The sequence below is a fragment of the Talpa occidentalis genome, unplaced genomic scaffold (genome assembly GCF_014898055.3).
Source record: "Talpa occidentalis isolate TD23 unplaced genomic scaffold, MPIMG_talOcc4v2.1 talOcc4.12, whole genome shotgun sequence".
Taxonomy (NCBI): domain Eukaryota; kingdom Metazoa; phylum Chordata; class Mammalia; order Eulipotyphla; family Talpidae; genus Talpa; species Talpa occidentalis.
The window spans coordinates 68,072,437-68,094,568 of NW_023601212.1; positions in this window are offsets into that span (position 1 = coordinate 68,072,437).

The window sequence follows — 22,132 nt, forward strand, 5'->3', positions numbered from 1 at the left end:
GATCCCTTCCAGTGCCATGTCATGAACACTCAAGGGGGATTGGCTCACCAGTATCTAAGAGAAGGAAGGGCATGTGGCAGTGGTCTGAGAGGGTCCACTCACGAGGAGTCCTGTCATCACCAGCCAGACCATGTCAGACCTTCAGGTTTACTGGGACCTCAAACTGCAGTTTGGATGCTGACACCATCACCAGGAACCAAAGCTGTGGGGAATCTGCAGGGTGGGTACATGTATCGATTTCTAACATTGCCATGTGCATCGTGGTGCTATGGCTGCAGGGGTGCCATCTATAAAGAAGAAAGACTTGGAGGCCAGAAAGTCCTAGGTTGGATTCAGTGCACCCCCACTTCCCAGGTGTATAAACTTTAACAAGGAACTTAACCTCTCTGAACCACAACTTCTCACCCATTAATGTAGACGCACCCTCTACCTTAGAAGATGCCGAGAGCAACCAGGCCACCGGCCCCACGGCAGCAGCCACAATTACTTACTGTACTGCGAATGTGTGTAGGAGGGCCCTGTCTGCCTTGAATGCCATTGTGGAAGATTATGTAGGAAAAGGGTTTAGCCGAAGCCAGCCCAGAAGCAAATGCTCTATTAAAAAGAGTCATTGCCATACACTGGATACACCAGTTGCTCATAATATTGAGTTTTCTGAACTGGTGAGTAAATAGCCACTGCTATTTGATGCTGCGTCATCATCTCGGCCACCCCCACCCCTCCCTGAGGATCACCCAGATCTCCCCATCACCCAGCCTGCCTCATGGAGGTCCTCTATGCTGACTTCCATTCCAAATGCTACTTACTCTGGTGGTTGTCACATAGTTTCAGTTCCACCCTTGCTGTTAATGATTATCACTGTGGCGTCTGGCACTGTCCCTGGGACATGGTAGATGCTCAAAAAATATTTGTTGACTAATCAATGAATAGAATCACTTTAATTAATATGTATAACTATATGTAGTTTGCCAACTCAATTATTTACATAAGAAATCCATGTCTCTAATGTTTACCAAAAGCCAAATCTTTGAAATCTCTGAATAATTAATTGCAGGTGGGTCTGTGTGTTTGGGGGTTGAGGGGAATGACGAAAAGGGACTTAATGAGAAAGAGAAACCCAGTACTTAGAACTATGGATCCTTACCAAGGTGAGGAAGTTGCTTAGCAACCTCATTCTCAGCCAATAAAAGTGAAATGTCAAGCATGAGTCTTCTGACTGGCTAGACAAGGCAGCAAATGGCTTGGTGTTTCCACCCCTTTACTCCTCTGCCAGGGTAGAGGGTTTGCTGTCCCATTAAGCAACCCTCTTCAGGGTGGAACGGAAACTTGTAATGAATCATTGATAACAGTTAACACCCGTGGGGAAGGGTAGGAAGTTATTTCTAAGAGTCAGAACTTTCCAGTTGAAGTTAAGGGGACATCTCAGAGCCATGTCCCACTCTATTCCCCCCCACGCCAGGCATAATCCATACCCAATCCTTCCTCCTCTTCTCCAATGGAGGGATGGGGTGCACAGGCCCAAGAATCACAGACTATTCAGACACGTGACTTGTTTTCCTACTCCCAGGGAGACTTAGTCACTGGTTGGCTGTGCTGATCGGCTCTTACTACATAGAAGCAAGGTGGGCAGGAGGCAGCCATATAAGGCTCTTTAACTGATACTTTAATGTCATCCCCTCCACTCAACAGATAACAGATAACATTTATTGAGCAATTGCTATGAGCCAGGCATGGTTCTAAACAATTCACATATATTGATTCCTTTCATACCTACAATCCCCTTAGAGGTTGGTACTATTTTTGCTACTATTGCACAAATGCTAAAACTGGGGAACAGAGAAATTAAGTAATTTGCCCAAGGGAACTAAGGCTAGTAAAGGATACAGGTGGCATTTAACCTAGAGGAAAAGCAGCAGCTGTGGATTTCAATACCAGGCCCACCATGTACTATAATCACTGGCTGTGCCACTCCTTATAGCAATTACTCAGCTCTTCTTTCATGCTCCCTGGCTCCAATTTCTTTCCTACTCCTGCCCTCCCCAACCCAACCCTTGCCCTGTCTCAGGATTGGACCCTGGCACTTTCTGACTTGGACACTGCCCATCCTGACTCCAGCCTCACAGCTCAAACCCCAGCTCTGTTTCTCTTCAGGGTTCCCAGTGCAGCCCAACTTTTCCTCTCTCCTCATTCCAGAAAAGGGGCACTGGATGCCAAAAATTTGCTAAATGCATTGCTTATGTTTGAACTGTTATCAGCATTTAAAAGCACTCTCACACATCTGAGCTACACAGTCACCCTAAGATTGGATGAGAGAGTATTTTATAGGCACGTAGCTCTATGTTTGCACAGATGCGTGTGCACCAAGACACCAGACCTTGAACTCCCAGGGAATAGGGAAGAGAAGTAGAAGCTGTATCGTTTGATGGGCACCTTTTCTGCTACCAAATCTCCTTTGGGCTTTCTCAATAGGGAAAATAAAGGAGCACTGTGGAAGCAAAAGAGTGTGTTGGGGGTGGGAGGGAAGCTCCTCCTTCTGTCCCCATGGTCAGCCCCCAGGGCCTCTGGGCAGGAACATAAGGACACAAAGATTCAACAGTCCACAGACTGATTCCCCTGATTCCTTCCATGCAGGCCAGCCCTGACCAGCCTTTCAAAGCCAGCCCAAGACAGTCCCCCGAGGCACCTATCCCCAAAGGAGGGCCTGAGGTGGCTTCTTCTAGCGCTTGAATGGTGGAGGGGAAAAGCAATATCTTTTCCTCTCTCCCTCCCTCTCCCCCCTTCTCCATTCCTATCTCCCTCCACCCCTGCCACCTCCCCCTAAAATCTGTAATGATGGAAATAGTGAAAAGTTGCAAAGATTGATAATCAGCCTCATTATTACCAGCATTACATATAATTATGGCAAAAACTCACTCATTTGGATCAATTGAGAGAAAAATCAGTCTAAATTTGTGACAAGTTGGCAGATCACTTTTAAATTACAATTTTATTACTTCTAAGTAACACACGTGAAGAGTTTGTGTTTTAAGTACCACCAGCTAATGGATATTAAGTGGAGATTTTATAAAACCTGCTGTAAAAGACTCTTTTGTAATTAACACCCCGTTAATATGCTAATGATGCTTCTGCTATGCTTTTCAAATTGCTTGAAAACAGATGTAACTTAAATAGGCTCAACACTTCTATAATCTTATTTGTTTTAACAAACCTATTTTTTGTTATTTTTTCATGAATGAGCAAATACAAATTAGTCTAGAGCATGACCATGTTAATCACCATTCCAAATTAATTATGTCATAAATTAATAACACCACATTGTTTGGAATTAAAAACAGAATCTCAGGACTTGAAGAACCAACTCATTTCAGACAAAAGAATAATTCCAGAGAGAGTGTCTAACTTATCCAAGGCCACAAAGTCAGGACAGAAATACTAGGTTTTCTGGCTCTAGGGCGCAGCTTATACCATCTATATGTACTGCCAGACATTCATAAATCCCTTTATAATTATATGCTAGGGATATCGTGATCCCTCCTGGGGGCCACTGTCTATGACATTCAAGTTTCAAACTGGCTCTGATCAGTTCGTAAGGCAGAAATTGTCCCCGTTGTGTTACAGATACACCTGCATACAGGAGGCACCATTTTCCTCACCCCCACTTACACGCAGCCATGAGCCAGACCTCCTGAGCAGGGAAGCTACTGAGAACCGGGGGGGAGCTCAGAAACCATGTGAACATATAAAGCATGAAAGGCAGGGCGAGCCTATGTCTCTTGCTTTTGTGCCCCAACTTGCATTCTAGAACTGCTTGAAAGGAGACTTGGATGAGACACATGAAGTAGAGACATGTAGAGACACTTGCAAGAGGGATGAGAGACACATAAGGAGGCTGCTCCTGGCCCTTAGCAGAGACAGTGGCAGTCATTATCTTGACTTCATATTGCATTATGTAGCACATTTTTAATGTTGAATCTCTCCTTCTGCCCCAACTCTCTGAGACCTAGCTTGCCCCCTAGTTCCCCGCCAGAAGGCTCCTTAGACTGATGGCAAGCATTCAGGTCCCAGTGACCCTGCTTCAAGCCAAGCCTGTTTGATTGGGCATTTGCCCATGAGGGGATAGGTAGTGGGGAGTTTTCTTCTTCTCTCTCTCTATGCACACTAATTCTATTAAAAATCTTTCACACTAAGAGTCTGCTTCCTTTGCTTTTGTGTATGCAGATGGCAAAATCCCTTTCAGAGTATGCACCCCTTAATAGCCCAGTGCCTCTTCATCATGCACTAACAATTGGGCAGATTAGGAAACTGAGGTTCAGAATGATAAAGTGACATTTTCAAGGCTTGTGATTAGCAGACCTAGACTCTGAGGCCCATCATTTCAATTTCTACCAACCTTTCTACTTGTAATTCACAGCATCTTGCTTACATCGTGCCTTTCCCACACAGGACCAAATTATGCATCTCACTGGTACAGATGTAACCGGGTGGTGCCCCTCTCCTGCCTTGTAACACAGAGAGATGTTGTGCTCTCCTTAGCACAGAAGAGGTACCCAGGATACTCCACTGGCAAGCAATGACTGCCTGTCCTTTTAAATCAGTTCAATGTACTGGTATATTTTACCAGCAGACCTACCAGGACAAATGGCAATGAATTTTAGGCATTGACTTCTTGTTCCTCAAGTCAATGAACACCAATTTTGTCCATACCTAGCTCTTAAATTTATGACTTTGTAGGGGAGCAAAGCTGCCACTCCAAAAACATAATTTTTTTGGCAGGTTTATTTCATAGAGGGGGTCCCTTGGAAGGGACATTTACATGTGCAAAGGGAAATCTGTCTCTGTGAGGGTGTTTCCAGCACTATAAAGTGAAGTTCTAATCTCTTAATTGCTTTTCAATGGAGACCACAGAATTAAATCTGCATAACAGTTGTGCCTTTGTTTACTGTGCCAATCCCAGTAACCTCGCCCATAACTGACTTCCCCTTCCCCTTTCAATCCCACCTCCCATAGCCTTTGTTTTAGCTGAGATTATTTAAAATGGTGTCTGAAGCCACATGGGTGAGTTACTGAGCTTTACTGGACCTCTCCCATGCACGCAGGAGGTAAAAATGTTTTTAGTAAACTTCTGTTTGGCTTTTTCTCTTATCAATCTGTATGATGATTGTTTCATTACTTGGCAGCCAAGATGACCCCAGAGGTATATGAGATGTTTTCTTTGCACCCCAACAACTTTACTCTCTCTGTCTCTCTGGATTTTTATATTCAGACATGCTCTCCCTACCCCTCGCAATAGGGACTGTCTTCTAAGACTATCGTCATCTTAAAAAAGAGCGAGCCACATTCCCAGGGCAATGCTACCATTTGGTAACATGTATAGTATTTATGCTCAGGTTCGAAGTACCAAAATTCCTTGGATCCATTTGTTTAACCTCAGCCCAAGAAACATTTTCACAAATAATAATCTCCAAATGATCCACAAACTTCAGAGCTTGTAACTAATTTATACATGTTTCCAGGGCAGGGGTGGGTGTTAGTTCTTGGCATCCTGCACAACCCTTGCACAACCAGGGCTTAGCCACTGTGTGCTGACTGACTGATTGATGGACATTTCCAGGCCAGCCTGGGATGTTTGGCCCTGTTGGTGATCTCAAACCTTGGCTTTGCTCCCCACACCATTAAGGCTGAGAAACTCAGGTAATGTTGTTACAGGGCAACCCCGTTCAGGAAATCCTTTCTCCCCAACAGTGTGATCCTCAAACCCTCCAAGAGACTTACTCCCCATGACAGTAGAGGCCAGTAAGAAGAGGGACAAAGGGAAGACACCAAGTCACAGAAATAAAGCGCAAGTGGCCAGCTTAGAAGAAATACTCCAAAGTGTTTGTAAGAGGGTAATTCCCAGGGAAAGGGGAGCTTCCAGGTTCCCTGCTCCATCCAAAGGATGGAGCTGAGCAGGGAGAAGCAGCAGCAGGAGAGGGAAGGAAGCAGGATGGAGAGCAAGAAGGAGACCTGGCGAAGGCACATGGAGCAGAGAGACACATGAAGAAGCTACCCTTGCCTTTTGGTCCTGGCCTGGATGACACAGATGTGGGTGAGAGACCCGTGGGGAGGCTAACAGTGGCACCTTTTATCTTGATTTTGATTTTGCACGTTTCCTCCCAAACTTGTCTGGCTGTTTCTGACCCTTTTCTATGGGTCCCCAACGAAAGGTGCTTTAGACTGTGGCAGGCTTTCGGGCCTTACTCTGGGCCAATCCCGTTTGGGTGGACTTTTACCCACGAGGGACGGGTAACTTTGGGTGTTTGATTTAGAAACCATATTCCTTGTCTTTTCTGTATTGTTCGCTAATTGTATTAAAGTTCCTTCCCACTAAAGTCTCATTTGTTTTGTGTTGATGCGGCAGACAGCAGAAGCTGTTTAGAGCAGGCAGGTTTGCGGGGTCTGGGGTGCCCCTCTCCTTGCCCTATAACATGTTTATTAGGCTCTTTCACTGCCACGCCTTTGACTTTTTATAGATGCATTTTGAATTGAAGATCATAAGCCTTTCCTTTTTTTAAGTTTAGACATTGAAGTCTGAAATTCCTGCAAGAATTTACAGTTGATCTTGAACCCAGAAACCCTGTCTGCCTCACCCTTTCTCCACTACAGTACCTGATGGAGCAAGATGGAGGGTCAGGTGGCTCACTTCTCAATTGAGGAAGCTCAGGGTCATGACTCATCAAGGTCAGTAACCTTGGGAGAAGGTCTCCAGAAGATTTTAAGGGTCAGAAGCCCCAGGCCTCAACTCTTTTTGGCCGTGTCTCATGAGCTCCTGCCCTGGAATAATTTAAAACTTAATTTTCTGTAACTGGCACAGAATCCATGTCCATTTACTTCCCTTTGTCAGCATCACACAGCGCACGGCCTGGTGCATTAAGGGCAGTCATAGTGTCTACATACAAAATTGTAGCTGAACTGAGTACCACAGTCTCTAATTTTTTTTAAATGGGGAAAGGAAACTAACTTGTGTTGTGTGCCTACAATTTTCCAGACTTTGTTTTATTGACTCCCCATTCTGTGAAAGGGCAACTCTGACCAATGTGGTTGGTAGCATTGAGTTATTTCCCCAAAGAATGGAGGGAGGTTTCTCTGTGACTGAGACTCCTCTTTTTCCTGACACCCCAAATGGCCCCCAAAGTTCAAGGGAATCCAGCTTAAAGACCACAAATAGCCACCAGTTGGGCAAGCCATACCTGCCTCCCAGGTGTTCCCATCCGTCACTGAGGGTCCAGCCAGAAGAGCCATGGATCCCTCTGGCTGGCTGTGGAGATTCTGTTCTAAAGCATAAAGGCCAGCAAGAGCTGTTTAGAGTGAGTTTTGGGAATCCTGCTAACTGGAAAACTACCAGAACTGGGGATAAAACTTCTCCAGAATGATCCCTGGGGGTCAGCAAACTTTCTGGGACAGTGCCACATCCCATGCGTTAGCGCCTGCGTGGATTGTGGCTGCCATTACACTGACGGCAGAGTTGAGCAATTGCAACAGAGACCTTGCAGCCAGCAAAGATTAAAATATCTGGCCCTTTAGAGAAAAAGCTTGCCAACCTCTGCCCTAGAATGCAAAAGCAAGTTCCATGTAGTTAAAAAAAAAAAAAAAAAAATAGGGTCCACCTGGAAAAAAATGTGAACTTTGTTCTATTAACACCTTCAAGGACCCAGCCCTTTGTTTGATTCATTTTCTGCAATTATGCAAGTTCAGGAGGTAAAGACTGCATGATGATCCCAAAGGAAGTTGTGAAAGCCCAGAGTAAGAAGTGAATACGCTAGTTGCTGTTCTCACACACAATTCACCCATCTAGAGCTGATCTGGGTAGAACTCTACCTCCTCCCCCATGTCCTCTATACTCCACCCCTCAGCCCCCAGCAGCCAACAAGTGGCAACAGCATTGCAGCCTTAAGCACAGCAGCTCTAACATGGGTTTGTGTCCTGGGTCTGCTCCTTACCAGTTAGCTGATCTTGGCTCAGCTCGACACTCCAGGCAATAAAATGGGTGGATGATAATAATGGTACTTTACCTCCTGGGGTCCTTGAGAATGTTAAGTGAGATGGTGCATGTGATGCCTTTGGATAAGGGTTTGGCATATAGTAGGTGCCTAGTAGATGTTAGCAATTATTTTCACTTTTTTTGTGAAGATCACTGAACCAGGAGCTGCATCCTGAGAGTCAACCAAATCCAGAAAGTAAGTTACATTCCCTGGGCCTCTGTGTCTCCTGTTTTCAAATAAGAGGCGCACATAGCAGCTTCCTCTGGGAGCCCCCAGCATCCTGGCCGCCTATCTCCAGTGGCTACATTCTCTGTAAACACAGAAGCTACAAAAGAAGGTAAGGAAGAGGTGGAGCATTTAAATTACTCTTTGCACAATTTCCACAATTTCTTCCCCCAGTTGCTATTCAGCTTTCTAACTCTTGGTAAGATTATTTCAGGAACTAGTTTATACTAAATATGTTCCTTCCTAAATCTAATAAACAGTTACTCCTCCCTACATAACCCCTAACCACTTACACCCATAGTCGGTCCCAATTAGCCACCTACACATCTATGTGAGGAAAAAGCATGCTCTGTCATATACACATCCTTACACCGGCATGTGCACACACACCCTCCCCACCCCACCCCCATACACACACACTCATGCACAGTCTAACCTACAACTCAACCCCTGCTGTACCACTATTCTCGGGTGAAAGGGAATATTTTACACAAACAGAGTCAGTTGAGCAGGACTTTTGCAAATCAGTAGGTTCCACAGAAGAAGCCACCAATTAGCCACCTTTGGAAGTCTCCAGAGGCCACCGCTGCTCCTGAGTAATGGCTGAGCTATCCTGTGTTATATCCCTAGCAGCGAAGCCATGAGCCTGTAAGCACTGGGCAGTGCTGAGGCTGGTCAGTGACGCTGAACCCCCAGGGGTGAGCCCAAAGCTCCTGGAGCAGGTGTGTGGCCCCAGAAGTCTAAGAGGCAGCTCCACAGAATCTGAACTCTGCAGCAGACTTCCAAGTTCAAATCTTTGGCTTTGTCATTTTTCTAGCTATGGGACCTGAAACAGTGATTTCCCCTGGCTACACCTCAGCCTCCCAGCCCATGAATGAGTGTGATAATGATGGCAGCTGCACCTATCTGCCACCATCATGAGAAGTGAATCCGCTGATGCTGGTAGAGAGCTTACTGTGGTGTTAGCACTTGGTAAGTGCCACCTTATGCAGTGAAGTGAAATCAGAGAAACCTGTCTCAGTGCTTCTCTCACCCGGAGGATTATGCACAATTGGATGGGGGTGGATTATAAACTTTGTTTTGCCATCTTCTTAGAGGTAGCAACGGTCTCATCCAAGCAAATAAATCTCTTGCTGAGCAGCTGGCATAGCCAAGATGTGGCAGAGAAGAGACAAGAAGTTTCTCTCCCATGCAGGGCCTAGAGCTAGGGGAGGAGGCACTTTGGTGGGGCCGCTGCAAACAGATAGTCACTACCCTCCAGCCAACTGGCCAGTCCCTTGTTGACTGATAGGATGACGCTCGGACATATGGTCAGCACAGCCCAAACCCAAATCCCAGGTATGGGGCCCCAGGGGGACACTGCTTCCTTAGAGATCCCCACACAAGTCACAGGAGCCCCCTGGTGCTATTTGCAGATTTATAAAATGCAGGAGTCACACACCAAAACACCTAAGAAGGGCTGCATTGGGGCAAAGACATAGAGGCTGCAGGTGACGTCCAGTGCAAACCTCAAATGTCCCCTACTTGTGCACAGATTCTCCTACCTCCCTGCTCTCCTCACGCTGCAAGCCCCCAGTATTTTTAGACAGACATCCCTGCAAATGGGGTGGTGCCTGGTACTCAGTTTCAGCAGCCTCTTAAGTGGTGCATGCAACCGAAATGGAAAATATCAAAAGACAAAGCGAAACAAAATAATTATTTTCCTCCCTCAGGAATGGTGAGAGAAAGCAGGGGGAGGGGGAGATATTTGAACAACTTAGACAACCCTTCCCCTCCTGCTCCTCCACGTCAACCCAGCTCCTCATAGGCACACCCTGTGTTTCCTTATATCTGAACCTAATCCCATGAAATACTCAAGCTCCCACTACTAAGAAAAGTTAAGCCAGCAAAGTAAGTGGCTCTTTGTCGGTTTAAATTTATTTCCCCAGACTCCTAATTTGCTGTTCTATGGTGATGCCTAATGTTTAAATTTATTTGCATGTTTTTACCTGTGCAAAATGGAGATGAAAATATTGACTTTTATTAAGTACCAAATACATCGACTAAATATATATTAAGTACCAAATATATGTGCTATAGTAGTTGCTTTTTCATGCATTAGTTCATTTAATATTGACAACTATTATCTGAGGATGGGATTATACCTTCCATTTTAGAGATGCAGGTACTGAGGCTCAGAGAGGGTCAATTCTTGCCTAAGGTCACACAGGTAGAAAGTGAAAAAACTAGGAACTGGGTCTTCCTGGTGGCGCAGGTGGTTGAGCGCAGCTGTCTGCAGCCTCTGCAGTGACAGTTTGATCCCGGCCGGCCACGGAGCAATCCACATGGTGCAGCAGACCTCTCCTGTCTCGCCTGCTGCTCCCCTCAGCAGTGTATTTCAGTCTGTCTGTTCTGTTCCCCACTGTCTCTGGTGAATCTTCTCACCCCCCACACCTCTGGCCTGTACCCCAGTTCTTGTATAAATAAATCTTTAAAAAACAAACTAAGAACCAATCTCTCAGCACTCTCTCTCCTGAATCTCTCACTTTTCACCATCTCAGACTATAGGAATATTACTACAAATTTGAGTGAGGGCATTTTGGGGAGAACGTTCCCACTCAACTCCACATAACCTTAGACCTTGTCTTCCCTGAGCTTTCACTTTACACATGTGTAAAATGAGAAGCCCAAGACGCTCTCGCAGGCCCCTTCTGATGCTAACACTCCAAGATCCCAGCAGGTAGACCCTGTTGAATTTTGAACTAGAACTTCTTTCTCCACCCTTTCTCTTACCTCTCTCACTTAATCTCAACACACTCATTCATCCCAACCATTATTGAGGTTCTCCTTAGCATCATGAAGCCACAACCTCACAGAACTCAGGGAACCTGGGAATCCTATGGAGACGCGTCGGTTTCAGACAACTGAACTAGAGGGAAAAGGAAAAAGTGCATCTCGATTGTGAATGGAACCACCATGGGGACTAAAGAGACTTCTCACACCCAGGACGCAGGTATAAACTGGAAATGAGATGTTCAGATCCAGTCATGGCCACCATGCTCACCGGATCACATGACAAAACTAGCCCCCATAACTTAACATTACTCTTCCAGGAAAATGTCCATGGTCCCCCAGGCCCTTTTGCCTCTGACAGGGCACACATGTGGCATCCCAATGTGCCAGTGACAAACCCCAGCCAAGAGGCAGATTCAGACTCTCATGCTACCTGCATGCCCAGCACCTAATGCCAAGCCTGGCTCATAAAAACTATCCAATGCACCCTAATAAATGGGTAGCCCCCTGACCCAGTGGCCCCTGGCAGGGACCACAGCCACCTTGCCGTCTCCCCCCACACCTCACAGAGGGCTCTGTCCAGAGATGGGTGAGCTTCCTTCCCAAGCCTTCAGATGAATTGCCAATGTGTCTGCACAGGAGGTCAGGAGAGCAGGGACTTCTCAGTTCTCAAAACCTAACAAGAATTTCTGCTTTGTCCTGGCTGCCAGCGTGCACAGGGCAAAAGCTCCCCTTTGGCTCCCAGGAACATGAACTCCACACCACCAGCTGACAAGGGGGAGGCCAGTTGGTCAGCTGTTGGTTCCATTTACTCCAAGCTGGGCAGCTGCGCTGCTTCTGTCACTGAATAGGAGGTTTGGGACGAATGTGCCTGGGCGTTAAAGCAGCCCGGGAAGTGTGATCGGGCTGCCCTGCCCGGCCGGCCGGGTGACCTGGACCTTCAGGAGGCTTTTCTTTCTGTGTGAGCCCAGACCCCCACCCCGATCCCACCCTCAGAGTGGAAGTGACGGCAGCCACCCTCGCACTGGAATAGGGGGCAGCAGCAGGGGAGGGGACAAGAGGCTATTAGCAAATCAAAAGGGAAGAAAACAGAGGAAGGAAAAACAGGGTGGCAAATTAAAGTGCTATGTTTTCTTTTTAAAAATCCAATTATAGGGCAATCTGCTTTGAAATAAAACAATCATGCCCTTGTTAACAAGTATCCTGGGGACCTTAATGCAGACAACACCTTTTTCATCACATTTTTTTTCCTCATTACAAGTTGGATAATAGACACATCATAGTAATTTCCCTTTAACTCTTGCACTTTTCACACCCACACAAACACATTGGGCTGCAACAATGCTCTTATTCTATCTGTCTCAGATGTATTCTCAAGCACGCTGGTTTAGACCCAGTCTGTGGAATACCCCCAAATCCTCTGATCCTCTCATCTGGTCATCCATTCTAATATGCAAACATACCCTCCCCTATCTCGCTGCTCTCTGCTCTCTCCTCTTCTTTCACCCCCACCCCCCAAGCGTGCACACACACATACTCACATGGAAATACACTATATATGCATATAAAAAATATGCACCCTCCCTCTAATCAGCACGCATCCAGTTATTGGTATTTCCCCAGGTCGTCTCATCTCTGCAGGCAGGTCCACGCGGGAAGCTCCAGTGAAATACTTACCGCCAAAGCCGGTGGGAAACTTCATGAAGTGGGAATAATTTCCATACATGTTTATCCTCAGTTCATAGCCCTCTCGTGCGTCTGCTAAATGTCACAGCCTCTGCCAGCTCTGGGCGCAGAGGGCTTCCTCCAACTTGGGCTAACAGGAGTGCTCATAGCCCCCTGGCCGCGCCGGGAGCCCGGGCTGGGCCAGCCCTCCTGGATTAGCCAGGAATCTGCCTCCCGATCCGAGAGGCCACATCGCTGGGGTGGCTGTGCCGCAGCAGCTGGTGCCTGTCAGTAACCACGCATCCTGCCGCCGCCACAGCTACTCTTGCTACTGTGTCGCTGCTGCTTGAGATCCTGTTGCTAGTTTGATTAACTCGGGGTTGGGCTGCTGACTGCGACTCTTCCAGCTCCCTGCTCGTCCCCAGAGGTCCCCACTGGTGGCAGGATCTATTATGTAGGAAGCCAATCGATGTGTGACCGCCCCACCCAGAGTAGGTCAGGAGAGAGGGGAGGTGGCAGTGGGTGGGAGACTCTAGGTGCTTTTTCCTTGTCTTGCACCCACACAAATCAATGGGGTTTTATTAAAATCCATTTTCTCACTCCAGCTTGTCTCTAGCCAATGCACTTGGTATTTGATCTGTGAAAGGGGGCAGGGGTGGGGGCCAAAAGAGAACAGAGCCCTTTCAGAACACAGACTGAAAAAGTATAGGACTCAATCCCCAGCTATGGAAAACTACAAAGAAAAAAAAAGGCAGCCCTTAGATTTAGGGTGGGCCTCCCCCACTTTGGTGGCCAGAAGCAATTGTGCCCTAACAATGGAGCACCAGTCTCCACACATGGAAGACACTCAGGTAGGGAGGATGAACGGAACCCAGGCATGGGTCATTCTCTGATGCTTCACCTGAGGGAGGCATCCTTCACTGTAGGTGCCCTGGTCATCGTACCACCTGCTCATAAACCACCACGAAGTCCTCGCTGGCACAGAGGTGCTCTGGAGTGGAGCCAAGGCACACACACAGATGGCCCATGTCTTCCTTTGATGCCCGGGGCTGTTATACAGCTTTCCTTGCCAGTCACTGTTCACCTGCACTTAAACACCTCCAACACTGGGGAGCTCACTACCATGCCACTCCACTTCTAGACAGTTCTTGCCTAGAGGAAGTTTTTTAGTCAGCTGAAATCTGTCTATTCCCCCTTATAGTTTCTGCCTACAAATTTTAGGCACTTCCCTGCTGCCATTCAGGAAAAACATCTGGAGTCTTTCACAGTGGGGTCTCATGCAAATTCAAAGGCAAATCTCCCATGCCTATGGTCTGACTTCTTTAAGCATTCTAGCCTCTTTTCATTCATTCTATGTACCATGAGTATTCAAAGTCTTTTTCAAACCTGTCCTTTTTCTATGAATGCATTTCAACTGACCAAGGTACCCTCATGGTAGGGAAAGGGGCTGTCCAATCTTGGATGCAATACTCTAGATGTGGTCAAAATCTTCTCCTCCTGGTGTGAGCTTTGGCAGGGTGATGGGGATGCTATCAGCACACCTAATAGGGGCAGTGCCATGGGCTGAGCACTAGGGAACTAGAACAGAATGAGAGGTCATCTCTCTATGCAACATGGCAACAGAGAGGCTCATCAAGTCAGGGTGTCACACAGAAAAGTCAAGATTCAAACACCAGGAGAACCAGAACCAAAACTAAGAATAAGGGGCCTGATGAGGGAGTGGAAATCAGGGTGACAAGAGAGGAGGAAAAGAAAGGGATCAGAACAAAAGCAGGTGAGGGAGGATGATCCAGGCTGCCACTGTGAAGAGCCATGGGGCACCCAGGCCTCCCTTGGCAGGGAACCAGCCTCAGGTCATCGTCTGTGAGAGCCAGTGTGGACGGCATGGATGTGAGCAGTGCTGAATACAGGAGATCTGCTTGCTTATCCTCATTTACTTCCAGGCAGCCCCACGAATTAACTCATGCAAAACTAATACACATCCCTGCCCCCCAAGTTCTACTCTCTTTTATACACATTCTTCATCCCAATCTTGAGCAACTGGATTGGGAGCCAATAAGCTATTCTTCCTATATTCCTCTGAAATGAAAATATCTAGATTCATTTATCTTGCATCTTTTTCCAGCATTTTTCTTATTCATCTCCCATCCCCATCACCCTTCATTTCATGGCTTCTGATAAACTGTTTTCCATATTTGATCCAACTCATGGATAAAAATGTTGAGAAGAACAGAGCAAGGACAATGGCTTACAACATGTGACTATACAGTCCTGCCACTAGCGCCAGGGACATACTGTCTGTCACTGACTAGCAATACGGCCTGCAGAGGCCCTCCCTGTAAAGAAAGCACCAACTCAGAATCCAGCCTTGCTGGGTACAAATTCCAGCTCCATTGCTTACAGGATCTTAGCAAGTTACTGAATTTCCCTGGGACCCAGTGGCAGCATAAGTTTGTTTGAAAATTAAATGAGTCACACATATTCATCACCTAGTCAATACTTAATATGTGTTCATTATTTTTATGAAGATCATGATGATACAACTCAAGCAAGTCTCTTTACCCCTTGCTTCCTTTTGCTCATTTGTAAAATGATGGAGCAGGCTAGAGTTGACTTTAAAACTCTTCGACTTTAAAACTCAACTCAAATTACTCTACCACCCACTCCATGATTATCCATTTTCTCCACAAGGTTCTGAAGCAAGCATCTAATTGAAGCACAAAGGACGGTTTTCTGCCACAGGCCTGTCAGAGAAGGAAGCAAGTCATTACAATACAATTGGCTTTTTGGTGAACTGGTGCTGGCCAAGTGTTCTTCCGAGTACTCAAACACCATCCGCTAAAAAGCTCTTCTCTAGAGCCTTGTCCAAGGCCAATGTCAAGATGCTCTGTTGGTGGCTTGTGCACTCTCATCCCCCTTTGCTAAATTAGTACACTGTCTACTTTTCCTCACAGAAAAAAATACCAGATCCCTTCATCTGGCATGGAAAGGTCTCACCATCATGCCTCCACCCTCCTTTTGAGCTCACTATAGAGGACAGGGCTCCAGGACAGCCCTCACAGAGCCCAGAGTGCCAGCGCTCACCTCCCTCCAGCTGAGTCACCTTGAGCTGGCTCATTGACACACACACGCCAGCAACCTCACTCAGGTGTCTGGTTTTTGTTTCATGGATCACAGATGATGAGAGTTATAAAAGTGGGTTATTGGGGGGTTTTAACTTTTTGTTTGTTTTACACTATGAAGTTCTATTCTTCATGGATAGAATTATTATTTTCATGCTTCTCTTTCTTCCCTTTCTCTGACAGTCCTTTCTGATCAGGTATTTTGCTCACCGTGGGAACAAAGTATGTTCCCTCCAACTTCCGGTTCACTGTCCATGTCTGCCTACCCCCTTCCACCTGCTTCACAACATACACTGTTTTCCCACAAAAACTCAAAAACACACAGTAGGTGATGAATAAATATTTTTGCATTAAAACAAACTTAATGTGCTTATACCAAAAGCACTCCTGTAAGCTTTCCTTGTGATTCCTTCCATATGGTTTAACATCTCATAACAAACCATAAACTTCACCTAGAGTTCAAGAAATATGAACATGGCTTTTCTTTTTAATCCCTATTTTTTGTGTGGCACCACTATGTGTTATCTAAGACCATTATTGCCACACCAACATTATCCTCACCTATGCCCTTCCCAGACAGCCCCACTGACTTCTCACTGCAGTGTCTCCAGCTGTTGCTGAATTCTCATTAGGATGTCAAATGAAAGACCAAATGCTCAATGTCCATAGTGGGAATTAACTAATTCATTCATAAGCATTCTGGGCTTACTTGTCAAGGATAATTATCTATTCGTCTTAAATGATATGCTCTGCTTTATTAAAGCCATTAGTGCCTTTCAGTAAATTAAAAGGGCAGAGTTTTCACTACTATGTTTGACCCAGACTCTGCAATAATATCTTTACCCAGCTAATAAAATGATTTACCACCACCACTACCATTATTATTATTGTTATTATCATTATTAGCTTTTTTGCCATGGGTGATAGAAAATAATATTTCTAAGAGAAATGAAAAATCAAAACATTCTATTTGTCAATAGATACTAAATATAAAATTTAGATAAGAATATCTCCACCTGGTGCAATGTATTATTTTTACATTTGTGTAGTACCTCACCTACGAAAGAGTATATTAAGTTTCCATGTACTATCCCAAATATTAAAGAGGGGAGACCGTATGTAGTATCCCAAATTGGAAAGACTGGATTTGGGATGTGATCTAACAGCTAGGTAAAGAGAAATTAATATAAGAACTAGGCTCCAAACTCTGACTCCTAGTCCATATGGTTTTTGCCAGACTTTCTATATATTGTTTTTTCCTTTTGTTGTCACTTATTCAGCCAATACTTATTGAGAGCTTATTTTCTGTCAATCACAGAGGCTATACTAAGTAACAAAATGATACTATAGAGCTTATGGGTGTGAAGGAGGAAAAGGATAACAAATAAACAGTCACAAACATGAATATACCAGGATGAGCTCTTGTGTCACTCAAGGTGTTTCACCTTGAATTATTATTATGAATGTGTCTGAAAGCCTCTCTTACTAGACAGCAAACCCTAAATGACTGCAACTGGGTCTGGGTCATTTTTATAGCCCTGACAGCCTTTATGATCGAGTTTAGCACATGCACAGGAGTGAATGAGATAAATGTTTGATTCTGCTGAGCTCTCCTGATAACAACTCTAGGACACTGGGCAGAGGGAAGTGAGTGTGTCTAGGTTCCAACAGTTCTTAGCAGCCCACATATCACTGTCACAGCTTCCTTTTTTTGGAGTCACAGACTCATGAGTGGATGAACTCCATACTGATCTTGGTGAATAAGGTCCCCTGGGGACAGAAATGAGGCACCTCATTCAGAAAAAATACTGATTAGCTTTAAATTAGAACACTATCAGGTATCAAAAACAGCCACTTTCACCAAACCTGAACTGTGTCCAGGTGTATATACTATATTTGCAAGATGTCATCTATAGCTCAGCAATCAATGAATCAAAAGTTTCATTCTCAGAGCTAATTGCTCCAGTTACTGGTAAAATCAGCTGACAGAGAGAAGTCTGCTTTAAGACAGTGTTCCCAGACCTCTCTGTATATTAGAATCACCCAGGAAACTTCAAAAGTTACAGATGACTTGTCCACCTCCAGAGATTATTCAGTTGGTTGGGGTTGTGGTCAGGATTTAGAGGCTGTTCAAAGAACTACAGGTGACTCAAATGTGCAGATGAATTGGGAACAACCAACTTAAGGGGAAAAAAAAAAACCTTCCAATAACAAGAAGCTAAGAAGGACCCATCAGTAGAAAATGAGATACCCCTTCCCAGGAAAATTCCAAGGAACCAATAAGATCCATTTTGCCCATCTGCTAGTACACACATTTGGGGCTTATGAACCCAAGAAACTCTTGTTTTAGCAGGAGATGTGGTGGCTGAGGCCATCTGCTGTGTAGACTTAGCATATATTGACTGGGGATTTCTGGCACTGTGTTCCTAACATAACACGCTCGCACTCCACCCACTCTGCCGTCAAAATCCTACTCATTAAAAGCACCACCTAAAGACCATTTCCTCTGTCAAGCTCCCTTTACAAATAGTACTTCCACTCTTCTCCAAAAACAATTTACTTAAATATTTATTACCGCACCAATTTAATTTCTCCATTGTATCATAACTAGTTGTCATGCTGGAATCTTCTTCTTGGTTACAGGGACAATCTATTATTCATGTCTATATTCAAAGAAGTTACTACTTTGCTTTGTACACAGTAACTCTGCAAATCTGGATAACTGCTTATTGAACTGAGATTACTATGAACAGGGAAGACTTTATCCCTGCTCTTGGGGAACTATAAGTTATAAGTTTGAGAATAACTTAGCACTACCCTTAACTCCAAACTATATAATGCCATCATAAAATTTTCAAGGTAGGAGGAACAGTCACATAGATGCCTCTTGGCTCCCAACCATCATAAAACCCTCCCTGTTGTAAACAATGCAAGTGCAGCTGCAGAGCACATGGGCACTCTCAAAACAGGGAACTGTGATCACACTGACAGAAGAATGGAGCTGAGACCATGGGGAAAACATCTGATCCCTTCCTGAGAGAGGCCAACTGTGCAAATATGGGCCACTCTTATCCAGACTGGGTCCAGATTCAAGGACTCCCAGGCCAAGGTAGATGTCAGCTTTCAACCTCAGGATGGTCTATTAAAGTTCCTGAGAATAGGGCCTCCCCGGTGGCGCAGCTGTTGAGCACTGGGCTCCGAAGCTGCCCACAGCCTCTGCAACGCCGGTTCGATCCCCGGCCGCTGGGCGAGGGTCCCACATGGTGCGCAGACCTCTCCTGCCACCCACTGCTCCCCTCAGCAGTGTACTTCGGTCCTTCTGCCTGTTCTGCTCCCTGCTCTGGCTCTGGCTCTGGTGAATTTTCTCACCCTCCTGTGCTTCTGACTATACCCAGTACTTGTATAAATAAATAAATAAATCTTTAAAAAAAAAAAATTCCTGAGAATAATGGATTAAAGCCAGAAATACTGGATTAGAGCCCAGCTCCCCAATCTGAGCTGCTGTTGCTTGGATTCTATTGAATAGACAGTGGTGAGAACCAAGAAGAGCTGGCTACTGGTATTTGGGTATAGATATGAAGGCTGCAACCCAATCGTACACAGGCCAAGCTGTCTATTTTCAGATCCCACTCACTCTTGGGGAAGAGGCTCTAAATATACCCGCCAGAGCCACAGGAGGTAGATTATCATCACTGGCAGCTGAGTGGGGTGGGGCAAGAAGGACCATGAGCCCCAGCACAGTCCAGAGGCCCCAGCACTTATACAGCTATATTTACAAAAAGACAAGTGTCTACGGTATTTGACTTGGTTTTCATGTTAGAGCTCCTAGGCATGGACTTTCCATGGCAGTTAAAACCACTACACCGTCCTTTTGGAAGATTCACTGACCAAAGAGTTCAGATGCCACACAGGAGGTCTTGGGCAAAACAGACTGTGTTCTGTTCTCGGGCATCTACAGCAGAGGAGGTCCTGTAATTATAAGAGCCACGGTAATGACATTTTCCATGTGCAGAACATCTGATAGCCTGCAACATGCTTTTGTTGCCCATTTATACAGGTATGAAATACTGTTAGAAGCAAAATCCAAGGCAGGGGGTAGGAGGGGTGTCAGAAAGGAGGCTGGACACTAGGGCATGAGAATTATCTTGTTGTAATGACTTTCTCTACGACAGGGAAAGCCTCTGGAGTTAGAGTTCAGCTGAGACATAGTTCTCTTACTGCCAAAAGCCAAACACTGTTCAACCACTTCTATTTCCAGACAGTTAATCCCAAAGGCCACAAAGCATTTAGTTTCAGAAGGGATTGAGTGATAGCCATAATAGCTACCAGCATCCAGGTAACTGTCCAATAGCTGAAAAGGAATAGAAACATCTAAAGAAAGAAAAATAGTTGATTAAGGGTACAAGGGAAAAGGGCAGCACAAAAAGTGTCTTAGAGTCAGAACATTTAGTAGTATCAGAGTCTGAGAAATCTCTGTACAGTTGGGTGCCGCCTAACAACAGGGCTAAGTTCTGAGAGATGGAGTCATCAGGTGGTTTCATTGCCGGGCAAACATCAAGGTGGATATTACTCAAGCCTTGATAGTAGAGTCTGCTCCACTCCTAAGCTACATGCAGACCCTAATGGGATCAGTATAGCACATGTGGTCCACCTTGGACTGAAGTGTCACTAAAGGTAACAAGACTGTATTTAGAGGATCGTGCTAGCATTAGAAGAGGGACTAAACACAGCCTGACTTGTCAACCTAAAAACACTGAAGGAGTGTGTAGAGTCTGTGGTAGATGGAAGAAGATGGATCTGAGACATTCCCTGCATGAAGTTGTTCAAAGGGTCCAGGCACACCCTGCATCAGACTCTCTGGGAAGCTTGTTAGACAGATTTCTGGCCCCTGAACTGTCCAATGAGAATCTTTGGGGCTGGAGCCTGGATATGTGTGTGTGCTTTTAATAAGCTCCACAGGTGATTCCTGTGAGCAGTGACATTCCAGAATCACATCCTTACAGAATGGTATCTGAAGAAACCAAATCCTAGCTGGGCACAAACGCTATGTTACAATGCTGAAGATTATTCATTAGCACTTCCTGGTTACTCTGTAAAGCCAGCATTAATGTCTTTTTACAACATAAATGATTTCCCAAAGTCACAGTTATTAAGTAATAGAATCAAGACTAGGAACCAATTCTTTTGACAAGTTTTGTGCTCTTTCCACTATACTTCACCATGGAGATGCAACCCTTACACTACTCAAAGCCTAGACCATAGCAAGCAAGAGGTGCAAGCTCTGATCAGGTGAACATTCGAGAAAATTGGTTGACCTTGGGGGTGAGATGGTGCCAGTCTGAAGTTACAAGCCTTTGAAAGGCTTAGTTGGGAAGTGTTCCCAAGAGACAAGAAATGGTTCAAAGCATTTAGTATCCAGGGGGCTAGGTGAAGAGGCACAGCCAGTAAAAAACAATCCCAGAATATTTCTGCTTATGGGTCAAAAGGGTTGGCGAAGGAGAGGGGAGATCTAGAAGCAGCATCCTAATACAATGGCATGCAGACAGAGAAGGCTTTTCTGACTGCCTGTGACTTTACCCAGGAGCAGCTGTTGAGGATGCTACGCTATTTCTGAAATCGCCCAAACACTAGTGACTCTCAAGGTGGAATTTCAGGCACATCGGCAGACAGGGGCAAGGATATTTAGGGACTGGAGCCTTTCTGACGCCAAATCAAAGCCCATGTGTGAGTCTGATATTACTCGCTCTCTCCTTGGTCTTGTGTCCTTGCATTGGGTCACCCAAAATCAGAAGACTGCAGAGCTGAGCTGGAGAGGGCTATGGCAGACAGAGAGGACTTCCCCTTGACGTCCTGGCAGATGAAAATAGCTTCCGAAGACTTCAAAGCACCAAAGTCAAAGCAAAAAGGGAGGAAATTCAATTCATCCAACAAATAGTTCTTGACAAGGCATTATTTACCCAACTCTTTGAAAGACAGGGATAAACCCGCCCTGTACTTCAGTTAGGGATCAGTCATGTCTGGTAATTAAGAAAAGCAATCATGATTAGTGCTAAAAATTAATCACCCTCTTTCCATTGCAGGGTGGAGAGAGGACAGGTTTAAAACTTCCATTTATTGATCAGTTGCCAGTGGGAGATGGTGAGAATGAGGCAGAGGCAGCAACAGGAGGGGCAGCTCCCCCTGTCCTTCCTCCATCCATCCATCCTTGGAGCTCCTGACAGATTAATCCTCCTAATGTAACTCAGACCAAATACACTTAATGGCTCCCCTTTGCCACAGAGGCAACTCCACTGGGGTCCATGCCACTTCTCCAAGCCCTTCAGCTCTCCT